The sequence below is a fragment of the Trachypithecus francoisi genome, unplaced genomic scaffold (genome assembly GCF_009764315.1).
Source record: "Trachypithecus francoisi isolate TF-2019V2 unplaced genomic scaffold, Tfra_2.0 Contig00868, whole genome shotgun sequence".
Lineage (NCBI taxonomy): Eukaryota > Metazoa > Chordata > Mammalia > Primates > Cercopithecidae > Trachypithecus > Trachypithecus francoisi.
The window spans coordinates 38,051-51,108 of NW_022680953.1; the positions used below are offsets into that span (position 1 = coordinate 38,051).

At 50.3% G+C, this 13,058-nt stretch overlaps 1 pseudogene; it reads right to left on the reverse strand.

Annotated features, from left to right (window-relative positions):
* Window positions 1-6,670: 6,670 nt before the first annotated feature.
* Window positions 6,671-7,164, reverse strand: LOC117089594 (annotated as a pseudogene).
* Window positions 7,165-13,058: the final 5,894 nt, after the last annotated feature.

Below are 13,058 nucleotides of genomic sequence, written 5' to 3' on the forward strand. Positions count from 1 at the left end.
TCTTTCTGCCTTCAGCTTCCTCCGTGGCGGCCTTTGTTTTTCCTGACCATCTTTGATGGCTCTCAAATTTCATCCCCGCCCCACAGAGAAAAGGTTGCTGAGTGGCCAGCCATCCAGCATGAGGATCCCCTGCAGCAGCTCGCTCAGGCCAGGCCCCCCTCAAGATGCTGGTTCCATGAATGGACAGAGGCTCCTGCCTGTCTTGTCACTGGGGCCCTGGTGGGGAGGGACAGTCAAGGAGCACAGGCAGGATTTGTGCAAAAGATCTGGCCTGTGGCTCCTACCTTGATAGGGGCTGTGGGCTTCTAAACTTCCCAAGATTCCCCATGCAGAGCCAGGGCCTAAGCCTTGGACCCTTTGGTCATCCAGGCCCCTCAAAGGCTCTGGGCCCACCGAGACCTCTGGCCTTGTGGTCCTCTGGTCCCCAGCTTATGTAAAACATGGCATGAGTGAGAAACTCAATCACAGTGGGTGAAGACCGCCACCTCTTTCCAGCCTGTCTTTTCTCTACCACACTTTGGGGAGGTGAGGGGTCTCAGACTTGATCATCAGGGGGTGCTCGGGCACCTCTTGCATAGGAAAGTTGTTTCCGGGCTCCCCAGCATGGGCTTGGCTTCCAGGAGCCCTTCCTCCTCCTGGGCTGACTCACCTGCTTGGCACCAGGACACAGGAGATTCAGGGCCAGGGGCGGGGTCCTGCGGTTGTGGGCTGCACGTGGGTGGTGAAGGCGAATCCGAGTTGAAATGCATAGAGGCTCTCTAGGACACAGTGCGAATGTACCGGCAATCCACCCACCGATTCCAACACCTGACCAAGATCCCCAGATGCAGAGCAGGCAGGCTTTGCCCGTAGCCATGGAGAAACCAAACCACTGGGAGGTTCCCTTCCCATCTCTACAAATGTGCTGTTCCCAGGAGCTCTGCCTACCTTGAATGCCCCATTTCTAGCTCTAGGATTTGCATCTGACAGTGGACTGTGTGTTTATGAAGGGAAGACCACAGAAAAGAATCTTTTGGGAAAATAAATGATCTTCCCGCTTGGCCTGCTTTGACAATGTAGATTTTCCTTGCACTTGGAGCTTTCCTTCTCTAGGCTATTCTCAATATAACAGTGGATGTGAGTTTGGCCCTGGAGCCAGACTACCTGGATTCAAAGCCACTTGCCACTTCCTAAGTGTGAGCCGTGGGACCTAAGGTGAGCTATGGAGCTCTAGGTCCCTCACCTGTGAAACGGGAAGGACCACGGTGCCCATGTTGCATCATACACTTGCATATGCAGGCACAACCTGCTTACAAAAAGCAAGGAGCAGGGTAAGGGAACAGCTATCTTGATCATGTTCCCCAGAAGCAGAGCCTGATTTGTATGGCAGTGACTGATGAAGGGCAGGCACCCAAGGAGAGCGGTAAGGGAATGGGGGTCACTGACGGAGAGGGGAGAAGCCATGCAAGGCTGTGGCCCCAGGCAAAATCCCACAGAAGCAGGTCCCTTGGGGGACTGTGGAGTGGAGTCACATCTCCATTTCCCAGCCTGAGCTAAGGATACACGTGTCAGTCATTAGTGAAGGGCCATCATGCGGCAGGGGGACAGTTCCAGCTCTCTGCAGAAAGGGCCAAGGGACTCCAATAGCCTGATGACGGTCTTGCTGCAAAGAGTCATAGGTGTGGACAGTTGGAAACCAAGGCCATTCAGGCCAGGAAAGGGGCGCATGGGAAGGTGCGAGGGGTCACGTTTCTGTGACTTGCCGGTGGAGAGTGGACAGTAGCCACACAAGACAAAGGTGAGCGTTCTGAATTCAGAGACCAGAATGGAGGCTTTCGCAAATATGCATGCACCATGCTTTTTCATGGGCTAGTCTATCTGGAAGATCATTCCAGGCTGCAGTGTGTAAAGCTACCTCATTCTTCTTTTTCACAGTTGCAGAGTTCACTGAGTGGCTACATTATTATAGAGCTCACCAACCTCTATTGATGGGTATTTAGATTGCTTCCCATCTTGTTATTACAAGAAAAACATACCGCAATAAATAAATATCCTTGTACTAGGGCCATCAGCACATTTGCAAGTGTCCCTGTAAATCTCTAGGAGTAAGTTTTCAGATCAAAAGGCATGTGCATTAAAAAAAATGTTGATAGTGGCTGTACCAGTTTACACTCCTGCCAGTAATGTACGAGAGAACGTGTCTCCCACACCCACGCCAACACAGTGTTATCACAGTTTTGGATAATTGCCAATGTGATAAGTGAAAAATGGTCTTGAACTATAGTTTCCATTTACACTTCTCTGGTTTAAATAAAGCTAAACATTGTCTATAAGCTCAAGGGCCATTTCTACTTCTTGCTCTGTGAACTATCTGTTCATGTCTATACTCGTGGACATTTTTTTCTATTTCATTTTTTCTGCTGCAGTTTCATTTGTCTTATTGACTGATAGGAACTCTCTATATATTAAGGAAATTGGGATCTTGAGTACAGTGACTTGAGGATGAAAGCAGAGGGAATTCATTCATCTAAGGACTTCCTATTAGTTTGGCTACCTAAATTTCATATCCAAACCAGTCCTTTCTAGTATGGGGTTTTTTGCTTCTTCTTTTGGTTCTGTGAGCTAACCTGTAACCTCCCAGCACGTTCCTTGCTTGCTTTGCCTTGGCTGGACTTAGCCAGAGTTGATTTTGGTGGTGTAAGGAGTCTTGATGTATCCACTCTCCCTCACCAGGTTGAGGTTTCAAAGAGAAGGGTCTGGGTTGATGTCCCCATCTTCCAGCTGAGATTCCCTGCTTTTCTCTGTGGGTTCCTCAACTTCCAGGTCCAGGCAACTAGTGACCTTTCCTAACCAGCTCGCTCAAGGGCGTTTGCAGCCGCCTCTGCCTTGTCCTTGTGTCTAGGCCAGAGGTCCTGGTTTCTTCACTTGGAAGGTGATGTCACTGATTGATTTAAGAGCTTGCTTGGGCTCTTAGCTCTGGGAGTCTAGGCAGTGGGTCTCCCTTGATAATTGTGTCCCAGAGCTTCAAAGGTGAGGGCCAGCAGGGCCCCTGGGGATCTTGGGGACCAACCACCACAGTGGACAGAGGAGATGCGGTGCAGAGGAGGAGCTGGCACAGGTCACATACTGTGTTGGGGCACAGGTCACACACTGTGTTGGGGCACACATGTGGGTCCAGGACCCTTTCTGAATCACTGAATCACTGGACACCTGTGGGCCCAGGACCCTGTCTGAATCACAGTGCTTGTTCATTCTTTTGGCAAGCACTCCTCTATGGCTGGATTCCCCAGCTTACAGGCAGGGCCGTGATGTAGTGAGAACCAACTCCACATGCAAAGGCAACTATAACTGCCCTGCAGGCCAAGGACAGAGGAGTCTGTTTGGGGAAGTGGGGAGGTGGCTTGGAGGGGGTGGCCTGGAAAGACTAGCTTGTGTTGGGGCATGGCAAGTACAAAGACCCTGAGGCAGGAGAGAATGCATTTTGAGCATGGAGGCCACAGGTAGAGAGGGTCCCATGTGCAGGGGTGTCAGTCAGAGAGACTGTCCTCCAACCAAGACCACGTAACCAAGACCTGGAAGAAATGGAAACAATGGGCAAAGAACCTTCTGGCAGGGAAGTGGCCCAGGGAAGGCATGCAGTTGGAAGAAGACACAGAGTTGCAAGGCAGTGTGGCTCCAGACTGGCGGGGACAGACAGAGCGAGCCGAAGCAGTCAGACAGGATGGGGTGGACACAGGGAGCAGGTTTTCCACCTCATTCTTAGGGCCCTAGGGATCCCCTCCACTGCGAATGCACGAATGCACGAAGATGACATCGGCCCTTTTATAGAGGGGAAGTTCTTCCTACAAACAAACCAAAGTCCCTCCAGGGGACTTAGCAACTGAAGCTGAGCCTTCTCTTTTAGTTGCCCCTGCCCCCAGACCCAGAGCCAGCTGGTTCCTCCTGCCTCCTGCTCACAGCTCCAGGAAAGCATCCTGGTGGGAAAAGTCAGTGAAACACCAGGTGGCCTAAAGTATCTTCCCAGGACCCCAAGGTGACTAGACAGGGCTATCTTATCAGCCCTGGGATGCAGTCAGAGGGGAAAAGTTCTGCAAAAGAAATTGGACCCAGGGCACTGAGGGAAGCCTAGGTCCCTTCTGAGTGCTCTGCAGAGGGACAGGAGGACAGACAGTCGGGGGTTTTGTGAGGGAGGGGATAGGTGGATACTAGTAATGAGGGTGTTCAAGTCAGTACCCAGTAACCAAGAGGATGAAGGACGGATAGGGGGGATCAACTTCAGGCACAGCTGGATCCAGAACCCTGAGGCCTGGGCTATGGCTGTTCCCTGCTCCTAGTATCACCCAGGTCTCAATCACCTTCCTCTCTGTGACACAGTAGCCTCCTCCCTAGGGTTCCTTCCTTCCACTTTTACCCCCACAAATCCATTCTCCATATATTGTTAAAACCATGCCACTCCCCTGCTTAACCCCTCTCCCCATGGCTTCCTGACGCCCTCCACATAAAGCAGAAACTCCTTACCCAGGCCCCAGAGGCCCCCGCTGACCTCCCCAACCCCACCTCGCTCTCCTCTCCCCTCGATCCCTCTGTCCTTTCTGTCCCTTGAACACACCAACCACATCCCCATCTAGCCGACATTGTACCTGCTGCTCTCTCCTCCTGGTATGTCACCATGTGGCCACCCCTTCTTAGCAGGACCGCCCAGATGGAGCTGTCCTTGGCCATCCAGCCCCCAGCCCTCTGTCCACTCCCCACACCAGCCCTGTTTGGTGGTTCCTTCTGTGATGGAAATGGTCCCCGTTCGCTGTCAAACACAGCAGCCACCCCGTGCAGCTAACGAGCCCCTGAAATGTGGCTATTGTGATGGAAGAACTGAACTCTTAATTTTCTTCTTTTTTTTGAAAAACAGAATTTCTTTCTGTAAACTGTTTGAGTGCAGAGATGTTCTTCACAATCCCAATCCAGTACAGATTTCTTTTCCAAAATGAATGAGCAAGGAATAAAAGAAAAAGAGCTATATAAAATGTTCTCATGAAGAACAAAGACAATCTCATCTTTCTTTAAAAACAAAACAGGCCAGGCGTGGTGGCTTACGTCTGTAATTTCAGCACTTTGGGAGGCTGAGGTGGGCAGATTACGAGGTCAGGAGTTTGAGACTAGCCTGACCCACATGGAGAAACCCCGTCTCTACTAAAATGCAAAAATTAGCTGGACATGGTGGCGCATGCCTGTAATCCCAGCTACTCAGGAGGCTGAGGCAGGAGAATGGCTTGAATCCGGGAGGTGGAGGTTGCGGTGAGCCGAGATAGCACCAATGAACTCCAGTCTGGGCAACAAGAGCGAAACTCCGTCTCAAAAAACAAAGCCAAAAACAAAAATAAAACAAACAAAAAACATACGATCCTTTTGAATGTGTGGTGCAGGTATAGGATTGAAGCCATGGGCTTTAGCGGTACCGTGAACCCAGGGCTTTGCTCACAGCCAGCACCACAGGTAGGGTAGCACTCTGACGCGAGCCATCCTTGCTGCTTTTACAGAAGCTTCCTGAACCTAAGTGATCAGTTCCCAGCTCTCCTTAAATTCCCAGTCCCCACCCTGGGCCTCTCTCCCTGACACCCTCATTGCTTTGGGAGCCCCTGAAGTGAACCCTGAAGTACTCCCTCCGTCAAATCTGGACTCAGACCTTTGCCCTTCTCTGTGTCACTAGGAAATTTCAGTCAAGAGGGTGGAAATGGGTGGTTTCAGACTGTGCAGCAAAGCCACTGCCAGGCAAGTTTTTTTGTTTTTGTTTTTGTTTTTGTTTTTCAGACAGAGTCTCTCCCTCTCTCCCAGGCTGGAGTGCAATGGTGCAATCTCAGCTCACTGCAACCTCTGCCTTCTGGGTTCTAGCGATTCTCCTGCCTCAGCCTCCTGAGTAGCTGGGATTACAGGCACCTGTCACCACGTCCGGCTAATTTTTGTATTTTTAGTAGAGACGGGATTTCACCATGTTGGTCAGGCTGGTCTTGAACTCCTGACCTCAGGTGATCCACCCAGCCAGGCAAGTTTTAAGGCAAATTTTTTCTCTTATTCGGTCAGAGCCAGACCTAACCTTCTTACCACTGAGCAATCCTGCCTTTGCCGGAGACGCAACTTAGGCAACTCTGGATGAAGTTGGGATGAGGAAGCTGGGGGCAGATTCCAGGAGGTCTGGGCCTGACTACAGGAATGGACTTGTGTTCTTTTGAAGTCTGTAGTCACTGGGTGTCACTTCTGGCCCAGCTGCCCCTCAGTGGTAAACAGGAAGGGGGGCCAAAAAAAACTGAGATGGCAAAACAAACCCAGGCTCCGGAAGCAACATGAGGTCGCACAGATCCTACTAGGCAGCCTCATTACATGTAAGGGAAAAGCCAGGAGGCACCTCGGATCTGATAACAGGCAGGACCTTGCGTCAAAATGATTTTTCTTTAGAACAAAAGAGGGGGAGAAAAGAAAAAAAATCAAAGAAAGTGATTCCATGAGCTTCATGAGATAGGACACAGCAGTGTTGTAAGGGAAGCAGGAAGACGGGGGCTGTGGACACAGGGTGGCGGATGGTGCATCTCATGGCTTCTTTTCTCCCTGGTGGACTGGTGGGTTGGTAGCTGAGGCCGGAGGTCCCCTCCCCTGGGGAGCAGAGAGATGACTTTAGCAACAGGCATTGGGGAAGCTGGAATTACTCCATCTGGGCATTGTAATTGGCTCCCCCAGTCTTCTTCAGTTAACCCTTCATTAAATCTCCCTCCAGCTCCTTCTGATCACTGATCACAAACTCCTTAGTGAAATTCTGTACAGTCTCCTTCACCGGGGTCTTGACATTCTCGCCGATCCACCTGATGAGGGTGAACTTGGACCTCCTGCTCATGGCAACCCCTGTGGTGACGCACACGAAGGCAAGCAACCAGACCCTGTCTGTGCACTGTGGGATGAAGTGCTGGTATTACGCTCCTTGCTGGACAGAGACGATGACGGAGCCATCATATTTAAAAGTCACACAGATGACAGCCAAGCTGTTGTCTCGCGCCAGGTTGTAGGCCTCCCGACAAGCCTGTTTGTCAATCTTGGTGGCCATTGCCACGGGGCGGCAGCAGGGACACTGCCCGGGGTGACTGAGCTTGCCCCTGGCTGCGGCGGGGATGGGAGTGAGGTAGTGGTGACAGTGACACAGCACCTGCAAGCTCCAAGCACAGCTGCAGCTCTGCTAAACTCTTTTTTTTTTTTTTTTTGGAGACAGAGTCTTGCTTTGTTGCCCAGGCTGGAGTGCAGTGGCGTGATCTCGGCTCACTACAAGCTCCACCTCCCGGGTTCATGCCATTCTCTTGTCCCGGCCTCCCAAGTAACTGGGATTACAGGCGCCCACCACCATGCCTGGCTAATTTTTCTGTATTTTCAGTAGAGATGGGGTTTCACCATATTAGCCAGGATGGTCTCAATCTCCTGACCTTGTGATCCACCCGCTTCGGCCTCCCAAAGTGCTGGGATTACAGGCATGAGCCACTGTGCCCAGCTGCTAAACTCTTCATTTTCAATTACTCCAATTGCTTGAAACTCAAATAGCCACATGGGGCTAGTGGCCACCATTTGGACAGAGTGACTCCAACCTTCCATGTGGTGTAATTTTATTTGCTAGCCTTTAGCATCATGTGATGTGATCTTCTTCACTTGTTGTCTGTCTCTGTGACCAGAGCATCAGCTCCTTGAGGTGGAGATTGGTTTGCCTTGTTCACTGCTGTATGCTGGGCTAGAAGTGGATCTGGCATATAGTAGATGCTCAATACGTAATCGCTGAATGAATGCATGAGTAAATGAATGACTCCTGGGACCATACATTCTGAATTTCTCCAAAAGGATTGCTAGTTCTGCCAGGGATTGCTGCTCTGTGACCTCAAGTCAGGATCTTGCCCTCTCTGGGCTCAGCATCCTGACCAAGGGGCACCGGGGCCCCTCTGGTCTTAAGGCTCTGAAACTTCCTGCTTCTTACTCTGCCCTGTTGGGAGAAAAGCTGAGTGCTGGGAGAGAAGCCGAGGCAGGGCTTGCATGTCTGCTAGACTTGCTGGCTCCTTGCTTCTAGCACTCCCATTATCTCAGGTGGCCGTATGTTTCAAAGAAAATGCTACAACATCACAGCTGTAGCTCATTCACTGGATACATTGCTTCCTTTAAACACCCACATCCTCACCACTTGTTTCTTTGTTTGAGCACCAGTAAATAGTGTGGGCTCCCAGAGCTTGGGGCCTTCACAGCCTCCATACTAGCATTGGCCTCCAGGTCCCACTTTCTCTCTTGTCATTTCCCATTTCTTTGATTCTGCTGGACTTCATAGCCCCCACAGCCTGGTGTTGAGTCTGATCACCCCAACATGCCCAAACTGCCCCAATCTATCCTTCATCCCCAATGCCCACCACCAGCCTCCCCAGCCACCTCATAGGAAGGGGGCCAGACGGGCTTCCTGTCCCGGGAGACTGTGTCTAGGAAGCCAACAGAGCAGGCTGCCTGTGCCCGTCTCCTAGCAACAAATGGCCTTAGGAAGTATTTGGGGGCGGGATAAAGTGGTGATTGCTGTGTCCCAAGTCAACAGCTCTCCAGCTGGCCAAGGGTGTTTTCCAGGAGCCAGGCCAGGGCAAGCTGGCGGTTGTGGCACGTGCACCAGGAGTTGGCTCCAGGGTGCCACACTCACCCTCTCATGCCTGTGCTTGGGGTTCGGAGGTGGCAGGGGGTGTTTGGGCCCTACATGCTTCTTGGGGGGACCTGTAGGAACCAGGCATGAGGAAGTGAGGAGCGGGTGCTAACTGTGAGTGACTTGAACCCTGACTGCTCCAGCATCCAACACTCACACGCATGCACATGTGCCTACTTAGACAGACACAACACACAGCTATGCACGCTGACATGCACATGCTCAAAGGCATGGGCACAGACACACACTTGCTTGTTTTTGTTTTCATTATTTTGAGACGAAGTCTTGCTCTGTCGCCAGGCTGGAGTGCAGTGGCATGATCTCAGCTCACTGCAACCTCTGCCTCCTGGGTTCAAGTGATTCTCCTGCCTGAGCCTCCTGAGTAGGTAGGACTACAGGCATGAGCCACCACACCCAGCTAATTTTTGTATTTTTTGCTAGAGACAGAGTTTCACCACGTTGGCCAGGATGGTCTCGATCTCTTGACCTCGTGATCCACCCGCCTTGGCCTCCCAAAGTGCTGGGATTACAGGAGTGAGTCACTGTGCTGAGCCATTTTATGTGTTATTTTTATAATTTTCATGTTTAGAGAGGAATCTTGCTGTCTTCCCCACGTTGGATTGCAGTGGTGGTATCCTAGCTCACTGCAGCCTCAACCTCCTGATCGCAAGCAAGACTCCCTCCACAGCCCTGCCAGTGGCTGAGATACAGGCCCACACCATGAGGCCCGGCATTTAAACAATTTTTTTGTACAGATGGGGTCTTGCTATGTTGCCCAGGCTGATCTCAAACTGCTAGGCTCAAGTAAGTGATCCTCCTACCTCAGCCTCCCAAACTCCTGGCATTACAGGCATAAGTCGCTATGCTCAGCCATGTTTATTCATTAGATTTGAATTGCAAATGTTGAAAGTTCATCCATATTTGTAGAATGTGTAAGTATTCCATTCGTTTTAATAACTGAATAGTATCTCCCCCCTGCACATATAATACATGTTGCTCATTTATTCATCTGTTGATGAACAATCGGGCTGTTTCTACCTTTTGGCTGTTGTGAATATGCTGCTCTGAATATTGGGACACAAGTATCTGGTTTTAAAAAATTGTATTTTATTTTTCGATATGTTATTGGGGTACAGGTGGTATTTGGTTACATGAGTAAGTTCTTTAGTGGTGATTTCTGAGATTTTGGTACACCCATCACCAGAGCAGTATACACTGCACCATATTTGTTGTCTTTTATCCCTCGCCCTCCTCCCACTCTTCCCCTGAAGTCTCCAGTGTCCATTGTATTATTCTTATGCCTTTGCATCCTCATAGCTTAGCTCCCACATATCAGTGAGAACATATGATGTTTGGTTTTGCATTCCTGAGTTGAAGTACCTGTTTGCAACCCTGCTGTCAGGAGTTTTGGACATCTACTTAATAGTGGAATTACTGGGTCATATGGTAGTTTTACGTTTGACTTTTTGAGGAACTGCCAAACTTTTCCACATTATACATTATACATTCCATGGGCCACTGCATTATATATTCCCATGAGCAATGCCTGAGGGTTCCAGTTCCTTCACATCTCCAACACTGGCTATTTTCCATTTGTTTGATGATAGCATCCTAATGAGTGCAAAATGGTATCTCATTGTGGTTTTGATTTGCATTTCCCTAATGACTAATGATGTTGAACATCTTCTCATATGTAGATGCTGGAGGTGGGGACACTGTGACAGGACAGCAACCTTGGCATTGCCTTAGGAGCAGCCTAGGATGGGTGCCAGGGAGCACGAATGAGGGTGAGGAGGGAGAGGAAGAGGGAGAGAGAAAGAGAGACGAGAGATGGGAAGAGAGAAGAAAGAGATGGAAAGCGAAAGATGGGTAGAGAGAGATGGGGGAGAAACAGAGGAGGCTGGGAGGGAGAGGAGGATGGAGAGAGCAGAGAGAGAGAAAGAGAGATGGGGAAAGGGGCAAGAGATGACAAGAGAGACAGAGAAGCCACAGAGGCAGAGAGGCAGAAAGGGAGAGAGGGAAGAGAGAGAGCAGGTCGGGGCACTTTGGGTCCCAGTTTCCAGTGCACTTGTAGGTGATCATCACCTAACCACATGGGCAATAAAGTCCTTGTGCCTGCTGCTCACAGCCCCCGAGAGCCCCTCCTCCTGAAGAATAAAAGCTTTGGTGACTGCCTTTCCTCACTGGATTTTGGTTGTGTCTAATGAACCGAGTCGTCCTGTCTATGACCTTCCTGGGCTCACAGCTCCACCGAACGCTGCCCCCTCGGTTTGGGAGGACCAGTGGTGCCTGCGTCTCACCAGGCTCCCGAGGAAGCTTGTGACCTTGGCTTGGGCCCAAAGTAGCCGGGTACCCGCTGGGGCTCTGCTTCTCCTTTCACTAAGAGGAGAAAGAGACCAAAGAATGGTCTGCAGAGAGGACAACTGTGCAAACACCCAGGGAACGAGGGGCTTGAGCCGTCTTCATTTCCTAACAGACACACATTCCCTTCCATGCCTCCTTAATGAGGGCATGAAGCACAATATGCGTGTGTCCAGCTGTGTGCAAAGGTATATGTGTGCATGTGTGTGTGTGTTGTGGGGGCCTACAGTAGGCAGCAAGGAGAGGGCAGCTCCTGCTCAAAGCTGCAAGTCTCTCTGAAAGAAAGATCGAGATTCTCTGGACCACAGCAGGACAGTGTTTTCATTTGCATCCATTTTTATTAGCATTTAAACCTGTATCTTGAGTAGCATATAAACCATAAGTTGGTTAACTATTCTTATAAGCATTTCCAAGCTAAACACATGATAATGTACACTGAAATTATGCACCCTGCACCCCGCCCCCCGCCAAAATTATCTTGCAAACCTACGCCCAGCAAAGGATCCTGTAGCGCACTTTGGGAGGTGTAGACAGGAAGCCTGGGTCTCCATCGCTCATTCCATCTTTTCACCATCTGTGGGCTACCAGGCTGCATTGGTTTGCTAGGGCTCCCTTAAAGTACCACAGACTGGGCAGCTTCAGCAACAGAATCTCACTATCTCGCAGTCCTGGAGGCTGTAGGTCCAAGATCAAGGTGTCGGCAGAGTAGGTCTCTTTCCAGGGCGGTCCAGGAAGGCTCTGTTCCAGGCCTCTCTCCTGGCGTGTAGGTGACCTGCTCTGTGTCTCTTCACCTTGTCTTCCCTCTATGCGTGACTCTGTGTCCAAATTTGCCCTTTTATAAGGACATCAAGTCATACTGAATTGGGCACCTCCTACTGACCTAATTTTTCATTTTAACTTATTTCTATAAGGCGCTATCTCCAAATAAGATCACATTCTCAGGCACTGGGGCTAAGGACATCAACACAGGAATTTCAGAGGACAAATTCAACTTATCACGCAGGCCCTCCCCGAGGCCACCTCTGCATCATCTTTGTCTACAGGCAAGTTGGTATCTAAAAAGTGTCTGCCCAAGACATGCGTCTGGCCCATGGTACAGCCAGTCCACACAGCCAATGGTGAGATCCGGGTGGCATTGTTTCCTCACCGCCATGCCTCACGCAAGCAGCTGCCTTCTTATAACAGGGTGGACACAAATCCCAGCACTGGTGCAATCCCTTGCTGGCTGTGTGTGAAGTAGCCCCACGTCAGTGTGCTGCAAAGATGCGGCTTAAAATGTTAACGGCTTGTGTGAAAGATGCGCAGATTTCTATTCCTTCCGATCTGTGGTTTCAAGTTCTGCTGGTCTGAACCCAAGGGGCTCTGTAGGGTGCCTCTGGAACAGCCGGGGTATTAGGGGTGCTGAAAACACAAGGTACCCAGGCTCAACCCCAGCTTCAATCACACAAATAATCTTGTTGACATTTTTTTTGGTCAGTTTTTAAATTGATCTTTTGTATAATTTTTTTTGAGAGGGATCCTTTGGCAGAAAGAAAATCTGAAACTCTAAATACCTAAATACTGTCCATTTTATCCATGTGTTGTTGGTCCTACCCCCAAAACATATCCTGATTCCATCCATTTGTCATGACTGCTTTAATCTGAGCTCCCATCATTTTTCACCTGGATTACTGTACCAGCCTCCCCGATGGCCTCTCCGCTGCCACCTGGCCCTCTTCTCAGGGCTCAGCAAGATTTTTCTGAAAAGGACCTGGTAGTAAGCATCTTGGGCTTCGTGGACCCTGTGGTCTTTGTTGCACCTACTCAACAATTACTCAGCTCCGCCACTGCAGCCCCAAAGCAGCCACAGACAAGAAGTGAACACAGGGGAGGAACTGTGACTCCAATAAACCTTTATTCACCACGACGGGAGTGGGGCTGCATCTGGATTGTGGGCCATAGTTTGCCAACCCCTGCCTGACCTCATGGCAACACTGACCTTCGTATTTACGCCTCTTAAAAACATGTGTAAGCCGAGTGCGGTAGC